The 24,737-nt window shown below is 44.2% G+C and overlaps 1 long non-coding RNA gene across 1 annotated transcript in view; it reads right to left on the bottom strand.

Moving 5' to 3' along the window:
- The window catches only part of LOC106985507 (uncharacterized), a 71,934-nt gene that overhangs the window by 46,695 nt on the left and 502 nt on the right, over window positions 1–24,737 (bottom strand). Inside the window, exon 2 of the long non-coding RNA XR_001431917.3 lies at window positions 8,176–8,290. This is a non-coding gene — a long non-coding RNA (uncharacterized LOC106985507). The remainder of the gene's footprint in view (window positions 1–8,175; window positions 8,291–24,737) is intronic.

Raw genomic sequence — 24,737 nt, 5'->3', positions numbered from 1 at the left:
AATAAATCCTAAAAGGTACATCAGTTTGTTTAGTCAACAGCTTTGATGCCCAAGAAAACAAGGCAAGACTTCGCCCCGCCCTGGTAGCATTTGAGTAAAGTTCTGGCAATGGTCGTATCTAGTTAAAGCTTTAAGGTTTTATCACCAAGAACAAGGTTCCACACAAGGTTCCACACAAGGATCAGTGGTTCCACACAAGGAACGGAAACTGACTCATGGAAAATTTCTAATAAAAATTGGGCAGAGCTGAAAGGATGCTTTGTGAAGTGCGTATACCTAACAGAAGGAGTCCATGAGAGAAAGTCTATTTTTGCTCACCTAAGGGCCACCATTGAACCTACCTTTGTGTTCTACCGAGCAAGTCTTTGTATAGTGTATTCACGTACTCTCATACTTCTTTTCGGCCTCTCTAAAACCTTAAGATACGTACCCCTATACATGTCCACAGACCTGATGTATGAGACAAATTTGATTTTGAAAACAAATATCAAGTGGACAAGAACAATGTTTAAGTTGTACATTATCACTACTGTTTAGTCTCTTACATCAGCTCTGGCAGAGGCAGCCCAAGGAAATGAGGGAAGGACTGAACTACCGCATTCTTTCTTCTCTCCCCAACCACAGCCAAGACTGTAGGCAACAGAGGAAGGTTCTGAGGCTACAGCAAAGGTGGGGAAGAGACTGGGAGGCAGATCCCCCCAGGGAAGGCTAAAGGAAGGGGGGAGCTTCGATGGGATCAAGAAAGGAGATACAGAACTTTCTAGATTCAAAGAATTTTTAATTATCTGAAAGGATGTTTATGCAAGAGGATGACCTCTTTTTTTCTCCATTTCTTCCGGGGTAGGTCAAAAGAAAATGGGCTTAAGCTGTAGCAGAGTAGGTTTAGGTAAGTCAGGAGAAGGAATTTCCTGAATGTGGAGGTCGTTAAAAACTGGAATGAGTTACTAAGGGAGTCGGTGGACACTGTTCCTCTGGGGAACATTTAAAAATAAGATAAATTTTCATCTGTCAGGGAGGGTTTAGAAGTAATCCAACCAGAAGGCCTCTCAAAGCATTTTCCAGCCCTACAACCTGAAGGCCAAATTCCCTCTGATTTTATTTCTACAGTTAACTAGATGGGCGATGGACGCCTGGAGCACGGCTCAGGATTTCAGATGCGGTAACTGGAGGCGATTGCTTTTACTTCTATAATAAGACACCACTTTGCATAAAAGACTAAGGTCATAATCCTTCCTGGAAGCCGCATCAAGAAAAACATTCCGACCTCAAAACCTGGCAAATGACTGCATAGACACCTTCACTCTCATCCTCCCAAATGCAAAACACCACACTCTCCTCTCTGCCTTTTTGTTCCCTTAGGTCTGCGGGGCTCACCTTTCCAGTTTTTAAGTTTATCTTTCCCAGACGGTTATTCCAAATACTCCGTTTTACAGCTAGTCAGTTTCTCCAAACAGTCTTTCAAAACCTAACCAAATATTTTCCCTGCAATTATTTGGCTAAGTTTCAATCTTAGATATAGCAAGCTAAAAAACAAGGTTTGGAAAAAGTGTAGTCAGGCACATTCTTCTCTTGTCCTTTTCTCTTGAGTTGGAATCAAGCCATGGGTTTGGGGCCGGAGGGGGGGGGGGCGGGGGGCAGGATTTCCACCCACCCTCCGTCCTGGAGGACCCACTGCTCTGATGCTCTCTCTCTTGTAATTTACCAGCTTTGTTTGAGCTCCGGGGCTTTCCTTTCTTTTACATGCTTCAAGTCGTCTTTGTTGCCTGGCGAAGCAGGAATGTTCAAAGGAATTGATAACCGAACCCTCCTCCAGATGCCCCGCACCTCCTTTTCATTCTTTCCCTTTTTTTCCCTTTAGCTTCTCCCACCTCCTGCTCACCCTTCACACCGAGACATTTGTCAGAAGGTCCCTCTGCGTTCTCCAACCCCTTTGTCCAGCATGAACTCTCTGAATTCAAGTGGAAAGAGAAGGAATTTGGCCTAGGTAAGAAAAGGAGAGGCTGGCCAAGGACAAAGGGAAGCACGAGGGGGTTCAGCTGCCCCGAACCCTGGGCTAGATGCTGTCTAACAGTTCTCTCTTAAGCAGGGAGAGAAAACTCCTCCAAGAACTCAGTTTGGCACATCTCCTGGCAGGATTTGGGCAAAAAGAGATAAATAATGTCCAAGGGAGACAACTTGGATTTATTCATTGACAGTGAGTTAAAGTAGATCATATAACTAACACTCTTCATGAGACCATCACATGTCTACAATTTTGCTCCTGGTTCTAAATTAGAGTGGCCAAATAATAATGACAAAAATTGTTAAATCATCATTATTATTACTTCCATAGAAGCTTCACAGAGAACTTTAAGTCTTGATGGGGATAACGTGAAGAGGGGGATCATCTCAGTCTTTATACAAGAGTAAAAGAGGTGTATTCTCTTCTTGTACAAATGGGGAAAACCAGGAACAGAGTGACGACATAATTGACCCAGGGTAGCCAAACAAAGCACAAGGTTCTGTGCACCCATATGTAATATACCCTTCACCAGGATGCCCTGTTAGGATGAAATCTACTTGTATAGCTAAACAGGTAGTAAGGTTTAAAAAAAAATAAAAAACACGTGCACAAAAAAATATTAAATTGAGTTTATGAGTAACATCCTCCAAATAATAAAATACATCACTACCTATGTAACACAGCAAGAGAAGTTTACTGACAGTCTGTCTTCTTGGTAATAGTTGGTTCATCCAGGTCTACAGCCCCAAGTTTGTATCCAGGTTTATCTAGAGAGTCGACCAGAACCCCAGGCCCCTTCAGGCCACTCAGAGTCCAACTCTCCTTCATCAAAAGAGAATGAGGGATGGAAATGGAGATAGAGAGAGGGATAGCGATACAGATAGGAAAGTCAGAAAAGATCATTTGCATTGGTTTTACCTCCAGGGACCTACACACTCTTTACCAGAGACAAACTTTCCTTGGGTATTGCACATTGGGCGGTTAACCCAGCCCTTAAGTGATAGTCCCGTCCTCCATGGAACAACCCCTGGCCTAAACGTATCCTTGTTCTCTGAAGTGTTGAGAGAGGAATATAAGCATAATTCCTCTCTTTCAGCCCACCATATCCTTACTCTGATTCAACCAACCACCATGCTTGCTAGCAGATGAAAATCTTTATTTTCGCACATGTCCTGAGCCTTCACCTTAATTCCTGAAGACAACCGACTGGTTCTGCCTTGGTCCCTCTCCTTCCCTAGACAGGGAGAACTCACAAGCCCAGCTCACAGAAATGTGCAGCATGGTTACCAAGGTTCTGCGAAGGCTCGGGATACCACCGGCTGTCAGATCCTCCACTCAATGTGGCTGGTTCCACTACGAAAAAACAAATCATCCCTTTGAACAAAAAGCTCCAAAACTTGGAGGGAAGAGAACACAAAAGCTGCAGATCTCTGTAAATTACGTATTATCTGCGCCTAGAATGCCCAGAGGGGTCATGAATTTGGAGATCTCAACAAGAACAACAAGCCAATATCTGACACCTTCTGTTCCTAAAACTCATTACAGCTCTGGGAATGAAAGTATAGGGAGACAAAAACAAACAAACAGTGAATAAATTATTTACAAGAGGGAAAGCCTTCATTATCTTCTTGAGTGTTTCCCAATAGCTTCAAAACCGATAGAGAAAGACAAGTCTTGCCTCCTAAACCATCTCCTGAATTCAAATTATCTCTGGTCTGGGATTGAAAGGACTCTTCGTGCCTTCGTGGATTGGCCTGAAAAATACCGAGTACCCCAATCTTAAGCCTTTCTTCTCTTTCTAAAATGTCATAAGGAAAAGCAATAAGAAAATTTAAATCACATATCCTCTAAGAAAGAGATGTCTGGGGACACCTGGTCGGTTAAGTGTCTGTCTTCCGCTCAGGTCATGATCTCACCATTCGTGGGTTTGAGCCCCGCGTCGGGCTCTGTGCTGACAGCTCAGAGCTTGGAGCCTGCTTCAGGTTCTGCATCTCCCTCTCTCTCTGCCCCTCCCCCACTCATTCTCTCTCTCTCAGTCTCTCTCTCTCTCTCAAAAATAAACATCAAAAAAAGAGAGATGTCTCTTTTTTTTAAATCAGTCTTTCAAATTATTGAAAAGTCTGTTCTTTATGTTGAATTGGGAAAACGTGCTGATGCTTCTGTGATACCTAAAATCTGACTAGTGCTCTCACACTTTATTCAGAGAAGATTCTGCAGCACTTTGCTCCTCTGGACAGCAGAGCATCTCCATCGCGCTGGACTGAACTGAGCTTGGGCGTGGAGGGGACATATTTAGAGTGGATCTAATTCCTTCGCCGTGAACCCCTCAAGACATGAGGCTCATCTTGATAGCCAACATCTCACTCCTAGTAAGCACTCAATAGAGCCTGGCTAACTCAATTAACAAATAAATGAACAATCATGTCTAAATCACTAAGATTTTCTCCCTCTTTCCCCCTCCCCACCCTCCATATCAGTCTTTCCCGAGAATCACTCCTTGCCCATGTTCTTCCCCAAAGACATTTTAGTAAAAAGAATGTACCATATTCTGAGAGTCTTACACATTCTGTTTCTTATTTCATCCGAGAAAGAATTTACTGAAGAGTCCTCCCCACCACATGTGGATTGAATTTCCAGTCTCTTCTCCCCATTTCCACCTTTCTTTTATTTCTGTCTCCATCAGAGCACGGCACTCAATATGCTGCAGAAATAATTTTCTGCTGAATGAAGTTCGGCCATAAGTCAAGGGCAGATTTATTAAGGCCCCCGCATAGCCTGTTCCCCCAGCTTACTGTCGACATGACAGTTTAAATCTTTGATCACTCTTGCACGTAACCCCTTCCCTGCTGGACGGTCCAGACCTGAGATGAGCACCCCGCTCCAGCACGTGGGCTGTGTTGAACATGATTCTGAGCCCGTGCAGGCAGGACATCTTCGACAAGACCGGGGAGTGCCCAGTGTTTTCGGGGACGGTCAAGGTATTCCCACATACGCACTGGTTTTTCAACCTGCCTCTGTTCCCAGAAGACAGTTTATCGTCACCACGGCCGTGCTTCGTCTTCCACTTCTTCCTTACAGCGAGGAAACACCACTGCAGTTGGGTCACTGGAGAGCTATTTCATCCAGCAGATTGGCTGGGTGTTCCGTGAGAGACAGCTGTTATTTCTGCTTTTGGTTTCTGTTTCTAGTGATTTTTACCTTTCTGTGACAGTATACCAAACCTCTGGCCCCACATAAAACAGTCTTTAAAAACCCCTTGAATCAGTCAGGTAGTGGGGTTTTATGTATTGATTACCTTTTTTTAAGTGTTTACTTATTTTGAGAGAGAGAGAGCAGGACTAGAGGAGAAGCAGAGAGAGGGAGAGAGAGAGAGAGAGAGAATCCCAAGCAGCTTCGTGCTGTCATCACAGAGCCCAAAGATGCAGGACTCGATCTCACAAACCACGAGACCATGACCTGAACTGAAATCAAGAGTTGGATGCATTAAGGAAGACACTTGTTGTGATGAGCACTGAGTGTTATACATAAGGGATGATTCACTGGAATCTACTCCTGAAATTATTATTGCACTATATGCTAACTAACTTGGATGTAAATTAAAAAATAAATAAAATAAAACTCAAAAAATAAATAAATAATAAAAATAATAATAGGGGCGCCTGGGTGGCTCAGTCGGTTAAGCGTCTGACTTCAACTCAGGTCATGACCTCGCAGTTCGTGGTCCTAGCCCCGCATCGGGCTTTGTGCTGACAGCTCGGAGCCTGGAGTCTGCTTTGAATTCTGTATCTCCCTCTCTCTCTCTGCCCCTCCTCCACTTGTACTCTGCCTCTCTCTCCCAAAAATAAATAAACATTAAAAAAAAGTTTTCAAAAAATAGTAGTAATAATAAAAGAGTTGGATGCTTAACCAACTGAACCACCCCGGCACCCCAATGATTACTTTTAAATGTTGTTTGATGTCCCTGTGTATTACATGTGGGCTCTTTGGTTATCAACACACACACACACACACACACACACACACACACACTTTCCCTTCACAAAACAGTGCTGGAAGCTGGTGCTAAGAATATTAAACTGCTTGCACAAATTGGAAGGCTCCTGGAAAGGGTTCTTCCATCCATGCTAACCGAAGTATAATATTGTGTGTTTCAGGTCACCAGGGTGCGCACTCCCTTGTTGCAGATTCTTTGGTCTACATTTGCCCCATTGATTCCTTGCAAACAAATGATTGCTATTGTTGCTCCTCCCACTGAGGAGCACTTTACATGTATCATAGTCTTCTCCATACGTCACGCCATTAGATTCTTGCCATAATTTCTACCAGTGTAGGTTTATCTTACGTGAGGAACCCTGACTTATTCAAAGTGATGCCCTAATGTAGGTAGCAGACTAAGTCCTTATACTCAGATCCTCTTTGGAGACACAATCTTTTTATAAGTAACCCCATTAAAAATCACCAAAACACTGAGAAGCTTGTGGAAAGGGTTGTTGGCAAAATACCCACCACCACCCACTGCCGCCTTTTTTTAGTGTAAGTACTAATTGAGAATATACAGAAACACATTAAAAAAAAAAAAGAAAAAAAAATGACCTTAACCCCCTAGAGATAACCATCTACCATTTGGGTATATCTCCTCCCAGGCATGTTCCTCTAAACAGGGAACAGAGTATGTTCCTTTAAAGTTGTAATTACTTCTAGAAAAATATTAGAAACCAGCCATAGAGTGGCATCATTAGAGAAGAGCTGGCCAGAAGCGCTAAGAGAGGTCACAGATATTCTGTTCTCGTTTAGATAAACACAGGTTTCTGCCCACACCCTGTTGTTGCCACAGACACTTGAAGAGAAACAAGAATACATTTTCCTTTCGGCAGAAGATTAACTGAACATCCACCGACTGCAGTGTCGGTGTGGTCCTCGGGGCCTCACAAACTCTGGTCTCAAGAAGAAAAAGAAAACAATACAGAAAGTACACAAAGAGCTGAAGAGGGCAAAATTTGCAGGAACCGGCTCAGCGCTGTCAGGAAAAATAACAAAATGTTAATCAAATTTCCAGGAAGTTGGGTGTTTGTGGAAGATCCTAAGTGCTTCTTACCGGGGGTGACCCACATAAGACAATGTGCTCCTGTTGGGATGTCATATTTGCCCTACAGAAACAGCCAAGATCCCACACTGTCTCCTCACAGGAGCTCGTAGATTTGTCCAAGGGGGCTGCCTTTTTCTCCTGGCAAAGCTCTCAGTTGTCACCTAACACCTGCCAATTGTACAAGGTCATCCACCCGGGATATTTTCATTATCTGCTAGATAAGCTGGGGGAGCTCTTACAGAGAAATATATGTGTTCCCCCGCCCAATCGCATCCATCCATCTCCTGCTTGGATCCTTTTACTTGGGCATAGCCATGGTTTCAGGCAGGCATTTATCTTGGAGTTTTTGAGAAAATTGGCCTTATCTGCTAATGCTGCAAGCATTTTTTTTTAATCTATCTGCTTTAATCTGCAGTTGTAATAATATAGGTGTGCCATTTTTCAAGTGTTTTTATTTTTAAGCATTGCAAAACAAATGTGATTTCTGATAAATTCTTCTTTATGAAAAAAATGGCTATACATGATATGCTTAGAAATCCACTTTCTCAACATTTCCCCCCAAACATTTTAAACACCGCAGGCAGAGTATGACAGCCACAGTGGGACAATGGGGATAACTGACAGGTTTTGAGCATGTGTGGGGTTTTTTTGCCTGTGCCCCAAAGTTTCTGAGCCTTCGGGAGCTTGCAGAGACAATGACTCTGGCTTAATAACTGTGAAATGCTATTGAACTAGCAATAAAATATATTCTCTACCGCGGAACAATATGATACTTACAACAGCCAGCCTTCCTGCCAATCACAGGACATTCACAAAAAAGTGACTCGAGCTCCTTTGGCAACGGGAAGGGCCCCGTGTGAAATGTGTGTACACGAGCATGAGGCTTTGGCAAAGCCACAGGAGCTCTAAGGCCGCACAGCACAGTTTGGGTTACACTAAACTGTTGTGTTTATGTACACGTAGAAGAAGAACATCTCTCTTATTTACAAAAGATAAACCCAAACATCAGGGTTGCATGCTAGTAACTATGGCCTTTCCCACACGCATTTTTACCTTCAGCCCATCGTACATATATTAGAGCACTTACTCTACAGGTCCGCTAAGGCATTCCCAGGCTTCCTTATACTGACAGACCGGTTTGGCAAAAGAGCAGGTTATTTCACATGAAGGTGACTTTTTTAAGTAAAAGGAGGAAACAGGACCTAAAATACAGAAGAAAAGAAGAGAATGCTGTTTACTCAAAGCTGAGAAGGACTCCCTTTCTAGGAAGAAGTCCTCAGGCCCCAGTGAGTCAGCAAAGGAAAGCTAACCAAATGGCCGCTCAGAGAAGGGTAAGAACCGTGCTCTCCGTGGGTGATTCTTTTCCTACGTGAGATCAGCAGCCAGCCTGATTTGGGCAAATTGCAAGGCTCTGGCTCTGTCTTAAGTACACATTATGTGCAGGAGAATTGATGGACAAACATCCTGAAACTGAGGTATTTAGAATCAGCCGTCACACCAGACTGCTGCACCATGTCTAGAAATCTACAGCAAGAAATATGGACCTAAAAATGCATTTCAAATGCCACATCGTGGGACAACCCAGTCACGTGTGGGTTAAAGTCATAGCAAAATTTGCATTATTCGTTGGCTGTGTCCCATTACTATTCTTCAGCCTCTGCTTGATGTAAATTGGGGATTTGAGCCAGCACAGATAAGAGTTTAAGTTGGTTCTTTCCCAGACAAAAGGGACAAAAGGCGAAAATTCTCATGCAGACAGGGTGAATCGGCACAGAGATGACTGAAAAGGCATCTTGTGTTCAGCATTTTCCTTGATCCTTGACTCTTTTGGGCTGACGAGTGACAGTTCCAAAGGGATTCAAAGAGAGAAGTTGCAAAAGGAGGGGTTCTAGGAAGTGTGATGTCAGAGTTCTTCTTTCAGTTTGACACTATCTACATCCTTCTCAGATTGTACGAGACACATTTCACTGATAAAGATGAAATCTTAAAAAAAAAAAAAAAAGCCAACACTAGACTTTTTCAATAGTTTCTAGGGTGAGGCCAACACTTTAGCAATGGTTTCTTAGTAAGTTGTGTGTCCCTCACTGGCTGTGGTCTCCCTGAGAACAGGGACCTTGTATTCTCCACCTTTGATTCCCCCACAGCCTCTAGCACAAAGCCTGTGCATAGTAGGTCCTCACAATCAATGTTAACTGACAATGGGGTTCTACTTGCTCAGTGAACGAAACCTGCCAGCAGTTTAACCACACGAAGCTGCTTCTTTTATAGGACAAAACATGATCATATATTGGAAGTTTCATAGGGTTAAACCCAATACTATCCCTATATTATTAGCTACTTTCCACATACATTATTCCTACTATTCCACATCCATGTCCTAAGAGGCACTGTGTGCCCTCCACTGTGGCCACACTTAACTCCACTTACAAGTGAGAAAAGAGGTATGTAGATCAGTTAAGAGATTGCCAAACCCAAGCCATTAGTTGAGGAATAGCTAAACCTTGTATGTACTATTGGTCCCTAAACCCTATATGTTAGTCAGGCACCTTTCCATCAAAAGTGAATGAAACCCAATGTAAACAACCTTACATGGAGGAGTAGATTTAGTGGCTCATAAACTAGGAAGTTAAAGGGTGGGGTTTTTTCAGGCATGGGAACTCAAATAATAACAATGTCCTTTTTTTCTTTCTCTCTCTCTTTCCATCTCTTTGTTCTGCTTACCTCTCTTCGTTTGTATATTGTATCCTGGCCTCATTCTCTTATCACAGGCTTTCTCTACACACAAAAGCAAGAAGCCCTAAATCTGTCCCAGTGCCCATATACCAGCTCCCATGGAAGGATATGATTGACCTTACTTAGGCCGTATGCTCAAGGCTGGGTCCAATCCCTGTGAGAGAAAGATTGGATTTGGTCGAAGCCTAGGTCATGGGTCTACTCCCAGGGTCAGCATCATGGACTGAATATCTGCGTACCCCCAAAACTCATATCTTGAAACCCGCCTCCCAGTGTGGTGGTGTTGCGGGGGGAAGCCTTTGGAAGGTAATTAGGATGAGAGGAGTTTGTGGAGACAGAGCCCTCCTGAATGAGGTCAGTGTCCTTATAAAGATCACAAAAGAGCTTGCTCGTCTCTGTTCTCTGCCATGTGAGGATACAAGTCGTCAGTCTACAACCTGGAGAGGGTTCTCACCAGAACCCAACTGTGCTGGCACCTGATTCCAGACTTCCTGCCTCCAGAACTGTGAGAAATAAATTTTTGTTGCCTTAAAGCCATTCAGTCTATGACACTGTGTTACAGCAGCACTAACTGCCTAAGACAGCCAGGGATGAGGCTCTATTATTAACAAACAATCCAGTGGAAACACCTAAGATAGAGACGAAGAAATTTCCCAGTGGAAGGAGAAGAGAGGCAGACAAAACTACAATGTCCAGTATTGTCTCGCTCATTCGTCCTCAAGTGCCCCCACCATCCTGCCCGTGAGCTCCAAAACACTTCATTTGCTGATTAACGAACTAGGCCCTTATTACAAAGTTGGTATTCATGAGGCTGAAAGACCAGCTCACCACTTACTCTAATTTGGACAGTGCCACCCTCCCCCACTCCTCCTGCCCCCCTAAGAACAGGATGGATCCATAGCTTACTTCCTGTTGGGAGGAAGGGGCTACAGACTATCCTGTGACCAGGTCAGACCTGGTCAGGGTTCAAACTCAAGCGCCCCTTACTTTACCCCAAACCAAACAAAGCTGTGTATGGGCCCCAGTCCAAACCTACCACACCGAGGCGAACCTGCAAGAGGTGAGAGCTAGAGGGCAAGCCACATTCCATTTCTAGAGTGAGCCAAAAACCACAGGCACTTTCGAATTCGTTTGGGGAGGACCAAGGTTATCAGAAAACGACGTTAAGGTAGCCTGGTTCTGCAGATGTTCTTGTTTCATGGCAATATGTACCCAGCGATTTATTGATAGGAAAGAAAATAAGTGATTAAAGGCCTATAGAGGTGTTCAATGAATATTTGTTGAATTGAACTGGATTAAATTCAGCGTGGTCTGGTCTTTCAATTAAACAGGCCAGCAGGCCACGCCTGGCAGGTTTAGCTGTCTTTCTGAAAGGCGAGTGGCAGATCTGGTCGCAGTTAGGAGGCAGCGGGCACAGTGTCCTGGCAGAAGTCGCGTGTGCTTTGCAGCCCAAAGGGTGTGACTTCATCCACTATGCAAGATGGTCTGAGAACACCCCAGGGCGAGCCAAGGAAGGGGTTTTGGCTTTCAAGAATACCCTTACTAAGCAACCACGCTCCGCTGTGTGCCCTGTTACGAGATCTTCTCTAGTTTCAAGACTATTTTCTTAACAGAGGGTGCCACTTTAATATCCTGCCGTGGCACTAAACAGTATAGATCAAGGGCAGCCTGGGGGAGAACCAAGACAGGTTTAATGACCAGGGTCAAACATCTTGAAAGAATATGGCCTCAAGGGCCGGGCCCAGCACTTCTGAGACTGCACAGTGAGAAGAACACACAGGGATCCAGAGAACAAGGTGCCATCCTGTGGTTCCTCAGAAGTTTTCAGCCGCTTCTAGGGAACGCTACGCTGCACAGAGGATTCACTGAGCATGACTCTGGGGGAATGGCTGTCCCTTCAGGGTTGTCTGCTCACAAGGGAGTTTTCCCCAGAAGCTTTTTCAAAACCACTTCCTGGGGCGCCTGGCTGGCTCAGTGGGTTAAGCGTCCAACTTCGGCTCAGGTCACGATCTTGGAGTTATCGAGTTCGAGCCCTGCATCAGGCTCTGTGCTGACAGCTCAGAGTCTGGAGCCTGCTTCAGATTCTGTGTCTCCCTCTCTCTCTGCCCCTCCCTCACTTGCATTCTCTCTCTCTCTCTCTCTCTCTGTCTCTCTCTCTCTGTCTCTCTCTATCTCTCTCAAAAATAATTTAAAAAATAAAAAAAATTTTTTTTTAAAAACCACTTTCTCACAAGAAATTCACTGCCGCCATTTTGGAGCTGTTTTATACACCAACAGAACAGTTGGAGGATGGATAGTGGTCAACAGGCCAGTGCCTGTTGTTGTTGATAAAGAATGCTAGCCCTCGGAGAGCAGGGCACCCAGGCTTCCAGTTTGGGAATGAATAAGTCATGGGGAGGAAAAAAAAACGCTGTTCTCATTGGTGGAAACCACGTCTTGAGTGATTAATGCCGGCTGCACACAGTGGAACCAAACAATAACAAGTAACAGCACTTACACAGCACTTAGGACGTGCCAGGCACAGTTCTAGAGGCTTTCCACATGTGAACTCACTTAGTTACACAAAAGCCCTGTGAAGTGCATGCCATTATCACCCCTGTTTTATAGATGAGGATCACACGCGGTAACTGGCAGTACCCGTGTTTGAAAGCACACGGTTTGTCACCAGAGGTCATTCCCTTAATTGCTGTAAACACCGCCTCCAAACAGGGGTCTTTGTGGTGTAAGTAGGATAAGCATAGAGAATGTAGGTGGAGTGCGTCTAGCATATATTATTACTGTTACACCATAAGATAATGTCTAATCAACATATTACAATTAATAAACATTACTAAAATTATTATTTTCAAATAATCGATGATAAAGATGATCTGATTTGACTAGAAGTCACATAAGAACCGGGGCGCCTGGGCGGCTCAGTCAGTTAAACGTCTGACTCCTGATTTCGGCTCAGGTCACGATCATGGTTCATGAGTTCGAGCCCCACATTGGGCTCTGCACTGACAGTGTGAATGAAGCCTGCTTGAGATTCTCTCTCTCTCTCTCTCTCTCTCTCTCTCTCTCTCTCTTTCTTTCCCTCTCTCTGCCCCTCCCCTGCTCATCCTCTCTCTCTCAAAATAAATAAAACTTAAAAAAAAGAAAGAAAGAAAAAAGAAAGAGAAAGAAAGAAAGAAAGAAAGAAAGAAATCCTGTAAGAACTGATAACAAAGGAACTGGACGAGCAGTGGCCAAGTTTCTGAGTCTGTTGCCAATCCCGAGTCACTGACGTACTGATTTGCAAACTTGCGTCTCACTTCCCCAGGCTCTGCCCATGGAGACAGCTCCTCAGGCTTTTTGGTAATCTGGTTTTGACATCTTCAGATGAAACTCCAAGAGCACGTTATTGCAATTCACACTAAAGTTGCTGAATATTAAAATAGCGGGACTTTTCAACCACCTTCAAATGCGGCTTCCAGTTGCTTCCATGTACAACTCTAGGAAAGAAACTGTGTCATCACGAATGAAAACTTAGCCGGATGTAGGTTTCATAAGAATCATTAAATGTGAAGGCTGAGAAATGTTATGGCCAATATGTGACTGCTCTGTCCAGCCACCAACAAACCGCAGGACGGGCTCCATTTGCAAGTGAGGGGACAGGAGATTTGGGTCATATGTGGTCACCACCAGTCCAACGCTGAGAGTGTCACCACGCTGCCCCAGGGCGTGACTTACCAACAGGCTCTGCCTGTCTCCATCCACAGCTGTAGACATGGCCCGGGAAGGATGAGAAACTGCTCCTCACTGGGCTTTCACTGAACTTGGGGACTGCCAGAGAAACAAGTAGGATTGGGGTTTATTTTTGTTTATTTGTTCGTCTGTGTGTTTATTTGCATTTTAGCCAGAGCAGCTTTCTGACTGCCACCTACAGAGAATTTGGAGGGACGAGGGCTTTATCTAGAGGTTTCTCTTTCCCACTAGAGCACACACTGCCATTTCAAGAAGCATTTCTATCAGCTGTAGGGGTTTGCTTGCAAGTTTTTGTGTAGCCATTAATGTTAAAAACAGAAGCCACGGTATCCGTTGGCATTTCAGACATAAAGGAAAACTGTTTCCCTTGTGAAGAAGGCCCCTGTGTTTCCAGCAGTGCCCCAGATGCAATGTTTGTTTTAGGTGGAGGGAAAGGAAGGCAGGCAGAAAGGGAGCCGAGAAATGGCTTTTTTTCTAAGGGTGGCAGATCATTAATAATCGGTGAAGGATGAACTCGAGAAGCCTCAGTGCACATATTTCTAGGGCTGAAGTTGAAGACTTCATTAATATTCTAGAGGAAGATTGCTCCCGTGAAGTTTCCTCTGGGCCTCCGATCTAACTCAGCACCATGTAAACAGCAGAGGAGCAATAGATCCTGAGATTAGCTTCCAGAACTTTATCAGTGGACGCGGGAGAAGTGTGGTTCTCCACCCCAATGCAGAAATAAGCTGGTTTGCTTTGCTGTTAATCAGTTTGGGTTTCGCCTGTTTTGAGTCTCCAGGCTTATATATTATAGCAAAATGCTGAACATCCATTTCTTTGGCAAATGTTTAGCTCCGGTAACATAAAGTGTGCCACATTTGTTTTAACCATGTTTAGAACTACTTCAACATGACAGTTTATCAGCCCAGGCCAGAGGCCTTTCACATCTTACTTTAATTCGTCGAAACTCGGCTTACCCCTAGAGGCCCGAATGCACGGATAGAAGAAAACACAGCCTCTCTGTTTTGGCTAGAGAGGGATGGAAGGAGAGAAGAGGGTGGGGGGATTTCTCATCACACAATGAACACACACAAGTATCAACAATGGCCCCAGGGATGGCTAGGAGGTGGACACCCCGATACCTGGCTCTGGGCATGGGGTGAAAAGGGGAAAAAGAGGAGAGACATCATTTTCTGCTCATTCTGTGTATCTTGGGAGTTGTGCATTGGGAGGTGGAAGATGGCATATGGAAGAAAAGACAACCGGGGAATGGGGAGAAACTCCTTTGTTTTGTGCAAAGTCTCCCAAAGAGAGGCAAAAAAGCAAGCAAGTAATAAATAATATGCCCACGTGTACCCCTGAGCCAAAACAACCCTCAGAGTTGAGACACTGCGGATCTCCTGTCCCGCTGACCCGTCCGCCATGAGCAAGCCACTTGTCCGGGTCGGTGGGTGGCTTTCCTGCCCTAACACTCAGGCCTTTAGCCTTTGTAGAAATATCTGCACTGGTACTTTGTAGCATTCTGATAAGAACAAGCCCTGTTTGTTTAAATATTAACTTCCCCACCACTCCTGCCCCATTTCCATTCTACCCTCATCCTCTTCCAACTTTTTTTTTAATCCCTTAAAGGAAATGTCACTGAAACATAAGGAATAGATCATTAGTATGTCTAACGGTAGACATTTTTTATTATGGAAAGCTCTGAATCCATACTGAACAAAAGCAACTGTTCAGAGCTCTCAAAGAAAAAAAAAAATTGCCCAGCAATTTTAAGTTAATGGGCAAGATTAATGGATTGTCATATAATGTGAAGGGAAAGTATTAGAAAAAAACGAAAGTGGCTCTGCAAAATTGGTTTGGAATTGGAGTCTACGTGAAGGCCCTTCAGTTGGAGGATTACTGTCTGCAGGGCTCGCGGCTAAGCGGGATATTAATTTGAAAGCCATGCCTTGTACCGATACCCAGCACTTAGTGGTTGGTTTTATGTTAAAAATGCTTAGTCTGAAGCCTGTGCTGAAAGTTTGCCCAAACATCTCATAGTTGATTGCAAACCCGAGTGCCTGGGGGCTCTGAGCCCACACCTCAAGAATGTGGGTGATTGGGTGACATTTTGGCTCCACACCTGGATTTGTCAAGGCCTCTTAACGGCTGCTGGGAATGTGCCCTGCCTGGGGCCCGCTGCCCTCCCCCATCACCCCTCTGACAGATTAAAACACAACAGGGTCTGTTGCCTGACTGACACATTCCTCTCCTGTCTGCCTCTGAAAGGACTTTATTTAACAGTCCTGGAGTCGGGCTTTTGACTGACAGATTGTGAAGGGTAAAAGTCATTCGGTTCCATTAAGCCCTGTAACTGCTCGGGAACAAAACACCTTTAAAAAAAAGTGTCGGGGGGAGGGGAAAATAGAGCTGTGGAGAGTGGGGGCATGAGCTTTAGGGAGAAAAAAAGGGGATTCTTTTCAGGTTCAAAAACAATCCTTCTCTTTGCCTTCTGTCTATCAATTAGGGCGGCATTCCCAGAGGGAATACAGGCCTGGCCTCATTGGTGTCATTCAGCCGCCAATCTCCTGACAGGGACACCAAAGGGCCTCATGTAGCGCTGCGGAAACTGTCTGTCAGGCCATCAGCAGCTGCTATGACGACATCACCTCTGTTTTTCTAGGACTATTATAGAAAAAGGGGGGGGGGGGTGGGCAGGGGGCAAACCCATCAGAGTCTAAGTCTCAGCTCCAAATTTCTGTTCATATTTTCCTTTTACAACCCCCCCGCATCTCTTCAACCCCAGGGTGAATTGCTTCACAAAAACAACATCATTTCCTGGCCTGGCTGGGCTACGAGGTAAATAACTTGCCAGCCAAGGACACGGTCTTAGGTGTCAAAGAGGGGTTCTACTTCTGGGAAAACTGAAGTCCTGACTGAATACATTCAATGACTGGTTCACACGAGCCCAAAGAAATGCTATTTGTGGTGGAAGGTGGACCCACCACTGAAAGGCCGGCATAGGCAGAGCTGTGTGAAAAGCCCTTGGCCCCACAAAGGGCTTCCTGCCAAGCCTTAGCCTTGTTTAGGTTCCTGTGGCTTTCGTTCCCCCTTGAGTTTTGCTTGGAGCCCAAAGGCTCAAATGGAGTTCAAAACCCTAAGCCAAACTCAGCTCCAAGCAACCACTTCCCACTTTTGTTTTTCTGCCTTGCTCTCTCCTTTCCTCAAGGCCAGACACACACACAAGCTAACTTGGGTTCACCCCCAAAGACTCCTCGGCCTCAGCCGATCACCCTGAAGACCCAAAACAACAAAGGAGGGGTGCGTTTACCTGAGCTTCCTGGCTTCACTGGCAAAAATTGCCTTATTGCCTCTTACCCCCTCCTCTCCTCTCTCTACCCTCTCTGGATTCTGTCTCAAACAAGGGAGGTAAATCCGAGCCATGATGGCCTCCTACAAAGATACGTGGTTGTCTTTCCGTGTCCTGTGATGGCAGCATTTGTGACTGCTAGTGTTTTCCTGGTAGCCTTTGCACATTACAGGGAGCTACATGCAAATGGTAATGGCAGCACTTTGGACCAAACTGAGTGCTGGAGAGAGCCACTGCCAAGACCCAAGGCTGGCTGGCCTTTCTGTTGCAATACTTCTATGGCGCTTCAGGGACAGGGATTACAGGGCTTCCCACTTTCACATAAACCATACACGATGTTTAGCCAAATCCTGTAAGAACATGCACATAAAGCCCTCTCTGTGCTGCCAGGGCCATGATATCTATCTCTTTTCTATCTTTTATTTCCTCCTTCATTCTGAAGGCTCTGCGGGGGTCCCATACTTCCTGAACATAAACCCCATCTGGAGTGGCTGAAGTCCATCCACGCAGCAATACCCTGGTCTCAGGCATCCAGATGCTGGGTCTCGGAATATGTACCACCTACATGAAGACTATGCCTGGGGATATTTGGAATGAACTAGATTTTTGGCACTGGGACTCTATGCAGAGGAGCAAGTGGGCAGCATGATAAGAGAGAAACAGATGACTTGATTGTCATCTTCCTGCTCTATGGCCTCAGGAAGACACACTCAGGAGCCAGCCCTTTGCCATCTGTACCAACAGAAGTTGCAGCAGTCATGGGAGGCACTAAGGGTTCACTAACGAATGAACATTTCCAAACTGCTTTGCAGGTCTTTGGTTGCGATCTCTGCACATTTTCATCGCGGAAGCTGAGAGGAAACCAACCTAAGGGATTGGGCGGATAGGCAGGGATGCACGCAAAGAGCTCTAAATTCCTGGGGGGGGGGGGGGAGTGCCACCAAAAAAGACTTCAGTTACTATCTAAAAAGATACAGGGAGCATTTCGCTCAGGATGGATTACTTCAAAAATGTCACTTGGAGTAGCCCCAAGTGAGCAGATGCTTGGAGATCCTGGGTGCTGAATGGCGACCTGGGTTCCCATCCAGGGGCTCCACGTCACCCTCCAAAGCGCCATAACCCCATCCCTCCTCCTCATGATTTTTCACAAGGATTTCAGATCCAGTGTTGTGAGATGCTCACACTTCTGGCCTTACCACAGACCACGGGTTCCAAATGTTTCTCAGTGGAAGGCCCAATAGTATGAGATCTGAATATCAAATCATCTGTGTTGGAAAGACAACCATCTTTGTTTACTACTTTCTCAAGGAATTCCTGACTGCACCCAACCAAGAGGTTGACATAGCCCTCTCTGGCCCCACATTCCACCATCTATTATATCAGGGACTGTGTCTCTCCTGTTTTTTCTTTGCAGTGTGCTAGCAGGACTTAAATGGTCCGTTGGGTCCTCGATGACAGTAAGGCTTCCTTCCTGGCGTATAATATCCATTGGGTACTATCTTTGTGGATTGTATATTCTTATAGTAACTTCCACTGACCAGTTACATTGGGAATAACCTTAAACCAAACCTGCTACAGTTCAAATTCAATGGAATAAGTGGTTGCTACCATTTAGACTCTATATAAGTTTAGACAATTCAGTCTTACTTATGTGCGAGGATACCTCCACTGTGAACCAGCCTACGCTTGTCAGATTCTTATAAAAGAGCAATAAAATCTATCCTAAACACCACTCTTCTGTCTTTCATTTTGTCTCCCATGCAAACCAAGAGACTCGGTAAGAGGCACTCAACATCATAATACCTAACTTCTTCCCTACTCACCAACTCAAGAAAATGCTGAGCCAGAAACATAGATGTTTACTTAGCAGGTTGCCTTGTGCTAAGAGTTCTGTCTTTCTGTCTCTCTCCACAGTGGGACAGGAACTGAGGATTTGAATGACTACCTGTAATCCCCACTGGAACAAATCCTGTGAGGATGGCTCTAACATGTTCCTTGGAATGTTACGAATTTCTAAAACATCATATATACCCATATTCAAAGGTAAATTTCATTACTTTTAAAATTATCCACGATTTTCTATTAGGCACATTCACAGCCCTCATGATAAAACAGCAATAAGTTGGAAGGAATTGAGATACAGAATGAGTCGGAAAAAACAAAAATAATTGACTAAGAAAAGAAATCCAATATATCAGCCTTAAATTTAAATATGAGAAGTATATTCTTGGCACTGCACAGAAGCATTTTGGAAAAGCTCATTTGAAAAAATGAATGAATTGATCTGTTAAAAGTACAGAGACAGCTGGCTGTCAGATCCTTAAACAGTAATAAGGCTAAATTTTTCCAAGACCCTGAACCTCAACAATGATCTTAGACCAGGGATTAAAGATACAGAGGCACATTAATCTTTGCTTCACTTTCCCAGACCTCATGGATTATAATGAATTTACTAGAATAATCATTATCTAGGAGAAGACTGGCTTTTTAAAAGGGAACTTAACTAAGAAAAGTAAAGTCATTCTAAAGATAAAATTAACTCTGGTTGGGAGTAATGAGCATTGAGTGCCTTCTTCATAGCAGTGGACTATAAATTTAATCCAAATATGTAAGATTTCCCTTGTTTCTTTCATACAGTTGACTGGCTTTGAAAAATATCGTGCCCTTTAACTTTCAAACACTTGTTTTGCTCTTAAATATACAAGGAGAAGGAATGGAAGGAGATAACTGAACAAAGGAAGAGGTAAGAAAGTAACAGGGCTCAGCTTGTTACTAAGGTTAATAATGATGCATCCCTGATATGAGCATTCATCATTAGCTCAGCTGAGAGCTGAACAAGCCATGGAGCCCAAAAGCGGGATTGAAACAGCACAGAAATGAACCAGCCACAGATGATTTTTCTCAAGATGCTGGTGTCCAGTTAACCCTTAAACTAAGTAATGAGAAAAAGTTGATCTTATTCCAAAATGAAGTTCAGCATCATGGTGCTTCCACAGCCAGAAAGAGCTAATCGTCAAACAAATTCTGTCCCATGATCTTTTTTCTCTAACGTTTAACCTTTATTACGGTTTATGCATTCAGAAACTGAAGCAGTTCATGTGAAAGAGCTGTTTAACCTTTTGTGAGAAAACAAATTCTCACAAAGCGCAACGCCCTGGAAAAACATGTGCTTAATTGGGACCAAAAGCCTAGCATTGTTGTATATTGGAAATGAATGTGTTTCATTGAATTTCATGGTATTTTTATTACAATTTGAGAGGCAGTAATAGATATTAAAGATTCTTTGGCAGAAGATCTTTGTTTGAAAATGTTCCAAGGTTCAAAGCTCAGTTTTCTTGCTCTGCACCATTTGCTTCTCTGTCAAGTAGTGTTGACAAGTTCACAACACCAAATAGCCAATTGTTGTTCCTTTCTGGAACCTCCTTATCTTTCTTGGGAAACAGAGAGCTTTTTGAAATTTCCAAGTTTCTTCTAAGACTCTGGAGATGAAAGAATCAAGAGAGAAGAATCCATTTGTTCCATACACTTGATCAGAACGTGATAAATTCTCAGATTTCCATGAGAACTGATCAACACATCACCTATCATTTCAGCAAAGGTTGACAGGTGAGATGTTAAAAGATATCACGCCTTTAGGGCACCTGGTGGCTCAGTCAGGTAAGAATCCAACTGTTGATTTCGGCTCTGATCATGATCTCTCAGTTCATGCAGTTGAGCCCCACATCAGGCTCTGTGCTGGCAGAGCTCTGTGCTGGCTCTGTGCTGGGATTCTCTCTCTCTTCCTCTCTCTTTGTCCCTCAGTGTTCTCTCTCTCAAAAAAATAAATAAATATAACATGTCATGCCTTTCTTTCTAACAGTCTCTCCCACAAGGACACCATGGCTTAGGCCCTGTCCTCCTTTATAATTCCCCACTACATCATGTGAATGGTATTTCATATTGGTCTTTCCAGGACAGAATATACCTGTGGCCTTTCTCTGAATGCCTGATCAAGATTTTCTATGAAGTCTTAATTGTTTTCCCTCTTTGTTCCAGGACCCAAGCTACAGAAAAAATCAAAATCCAAGCTGGGAGCCAATCAAAAACCTAAAACCATCGTTTTCCAAACTGATAGGTTTGGAAACATTGAGCAAAGTAAAACTTTTCTTCAGTTCTTTTAGATGCACATTCATTAAAGCCAAGAGTTTTTCTACTTTAAGTACTTGAAGTATGTATATAATTGGCTGTTGTTCTAGAACAGTCACCACTCATGCAGTTTTAAACGGGTGTCAGAAAGCACTATCGTGCTCTTACTGTTGGTGTGTCATTGACAATTTGGGCTGCCTGTGTGCATGAGTGTCTTTCCTGCTGGATTGATGCATTGTCTTTGCAGGTGAACGTATGCTGTGCTGACTGTAGGGCCATGATGAAGCACCTGCATTCTGAGCATCAGATCCTCAACTGTGCTTGAAAAATACTTGGGGGCGGGGCACGTGGGTGGCTCAGTTAAGTGTCTGACTTCAGCTCAGGTCATGATCTCAAGGTCCATGAGTTTGAGCCCCGCGTCAGGCGGTGGGCTGACAGCTCAGAACCTGGAGCCTGCTTCACATTCTCTGTCTCCCTCGCTCTCTGCCCCTCCACCACTCGTGCTCTGCCTCTCACTCCCTCTCTCTCATTCTCTCAAAAATAAATAAACATTTTTTTAAAACTACTTAAAAATACTTGAGGGACAACTGTGTGGCTCTGTCAGTTAAGCCTCCGACTCTTGATTTCAGCTCAGTTCGTGATCTCACTGTTTGTCTGGTCGAGTCCCCCACTGGGCTCTGTGCTGACAGCACGGAGCCTGCTTGGGATTCTGTCTCCTTTTCTCGCTTCCCCTCCGTCACTTGCTCTCTGTATCTTTCTCAAAATAAATTAAAGTAAACTTAATTTTTTTTAATGAAAATACTTGAAAGAGAGTAGGATCCCCAAAATAACACAGTTATGAATTTAAAAAATTTCTATATAAATCAGGGCAACTCAAGCACCCACTCCCTACCCTAAATATTAGCCACCACACAGAGGAAAGTTCAGGAACCATAACATCTTCCTTTTAGGTTTGGACTGGAGCTTATCCTATCACCAGAATTTTTTTCTTGTAATTGATTCCTCTTTATTACTGGTTTTCTATAAGTATTTGAGTATAATTTCAGATCTTTTTTAAAAAGCTCATTTTAAGCAAACTCGTAACAATGGCAAAGAGTCACTCTGAAATCAGTAAGACACCAGAGCACAATATATACACGTACTAATTAACCTTACCTTCATGTTTATACTACGTCTGTAGCCAAGTCTGAAATGTTTTATGTATCATGACATTTCCCCTCCTGTGAAGAGTCTATTATCTTTGCTGAAACTTTATTTTCATCTCCATTAGTTAAAAAGCAAATGAATTTGGCCCAAAATGCAAAATATTTTAAGAAATGGGGGTGCCTGGGTAGCTGAGTCGGTTAAGTGTCCAACTCCGGCTCAGGTCATGATCTCACGGTTTGGGGGTTCAAGCCCCACATCAGGCTCTGTGCTGACAGCTCGGAGCCTGGAGCCTGCTTCGGATTCTGTGTCTCCCTCTCTCTCTGCCCCTCCCCTGCTTGCACGTGCAAAAAATAAACATTAATAACAAATGTAAAAAATAAACATTAAAAACAAATGTAAAAAAGAAATGGGAATCAGCTGTTTAAAAATACATACACACCACCATCAGGAGCACTTATAACAACACAATGGCAAGATTGGGGTAGCATGTCTTTGGCTGTTTCCAGAGTCCCAATGTGAAGTGGAGACATTGAGTTCAATTATGTAGCTATTTTGGTTTGGTTTGCCTAGCTTGAATGATTGGGATATTTGTCCCAAATATTCCCTAACACTTTGTACATGCAGATGTAGGCTTACCTTGTGATTGGGTGCAGAACCTTCAATGGGGAGATGGAAAACTCAGATTCTGTGTTTAAGTGGCCCAATGATTAAGCCTGTAATGTTGACCAAGTTACATCCACTGCATGCCTCAGTTTATTCATCTTACAAATAGGCAAAGAGAGAGAAATCCCATTTTATTAAAGCCAATCAAGATGACTGGACTTAAAACCCTCTTCTGCAGCTTTGAGAGTAAATGTGACATAAACACGAAATAATGTGTTAGACCAGGTTTCCTAGTAAACAGAGCCAGAAGCAGGAATTAAGTTCTGTTGCTTTCTTTGGCAGGTGTAGTCTCGGGGCAACAGAAGTGAAAGGAAAGAGAAGCAAGGCAGGGAAGGATAAAAAGCAAGGCCAAGCGATGCTTCACGGTGGGCCTCAAAGAATCTGGAGCGGGAGGAGGGAGAGGAAATGTTTTTACCAATTTCCTGTCTATCTCCTGTTTGCCTTTGGTCAATGAGTGCACCATGGGGAGTTAACACCCCGCACTTCCAGGATGAACCATCTAGTCCCTATGACACAGCCCATAGCCTGCAGGGCAGCATTCCATCGGAGCCAGGATGTCACAAAGAACCAGAGAGGTGGGTGTGTGACAGCATGGCGTCAGGCTGCAGAATGATGTCAGCCCTCAGTGAGTGAAAGCCACAGGAGGGACTGAGCAGAGAGAGCGGCTGAGAGCCTGGAGGCAAAGCAGAAAGAATATGAAGATATTCGTGAGATGTGTCCAGTACAAATGCAATTAGCCAAGTTGAATCCCTACTATAACTACAGGTTTGGCATACCTGTAAGTTAGGAAGAACTACCAAAGTGCCAATCACTTTGCCAAAGAACATGGCGTTGGCCAAAAACAAGGCCGTTGACGTTTCTGACTTTGAACAGCAAAGTTAAAATACGTTCTTAAATACATTGTTTAAATGGAAGGGACACGATGCCAAAAGCATAGATGATTTTAAGCCTTTCCAGAAGCCACCATGTCACCAATATCAAGGGTGTGAAAACCTCACACTAAGAATTAGCCCAGCTGTTCCCATAGCTAGAAATTCACAATAGTCACCATGTATGAGTCTCTGCTTCCCTGGTCATGGGTAGGAATGCCCTAGGAAGCAGGGCAGAAGCAAAATTCATGGGCACTGTCTTTCTATTAACGAGCTCACGTTTGAGTTGGGAGGGCAGGAGCTATTTATTTTTCTTTGTATGCTCAGCTTCTGTCCTTCTTCCTTCCTTTTTTTTTTTTTTAATCTTTATTTATTTTTGAGACAGAGCATGAGCAGGGGAGGGGCAGAGACAGAGAGAGACAGATGGACAGAATCTGAAGCAGTTCCAGGCTCTGAGCTATCAGCACAGAGACTGACGCGGGACTCGAACTTGTCAACTGCACGATCGTGACCTGAGCCGAATTCGGACGCTCAACCCACTGCGCCACCCAGGCACCCCAGTTCTTCCTCCTTTCTAACAATGGTGCCCTAGATATTGTTTGAGCACCCACCCTCCCCCTCACTCCTTGCAGTTTAGGTAGGACTGACCCCATCCCCAGCTTCAGGGCATGTGCCCCACGGCTGGCCCATTAGAGCACATGACTTGTTCAGGAGTGGTTCACAGCCAATGTGAGCCAATTTAGCGGACAAACGTGTCTTCTTTTTTCTTCTGGATTTGGAGCTGGGGAGATCTATTTGTAGGGCTGCTGGCAGCCATTTGGCCTCACCAGGCAAAGCACGCCTGAGTAATAGAGCCAGCTCAATGGAAGGCAAAACTGAGAAATGGAGAAAGACTGGATCTCAAGAGCATTGTTAAAGCCTCTGGATCCAGCTGAACTCTTTGGTTACTGAGCCAATCAAGTCCCCTTTTTGCTTAAAGTAGTGTGAGTTGAGTTTTCTGTTACTTACAGCTGAAGAATCTGAACGCACAGGGAGACAGACTCGTGAGTAATCATG

This window comes from Acinonyx jubatus, chromosome A2 (assembly GCF_027475565.1).
Source record: "Acinonyx jubatus isolate Ajub_Pintada_27869175 chromosome A2, VMU_Ajub_asm_v1.0, whole genome shotgun sequence".
Taxonomy (NCBI): Eukaryota; Metazoa; Chordata; class Mammalia; order Carnivora; family Felidae; genus Acinonyx; species Acinonyx jubatus.
This window is presented reverse-complemented; position numbering and strand designations above follow the sequence as displayed.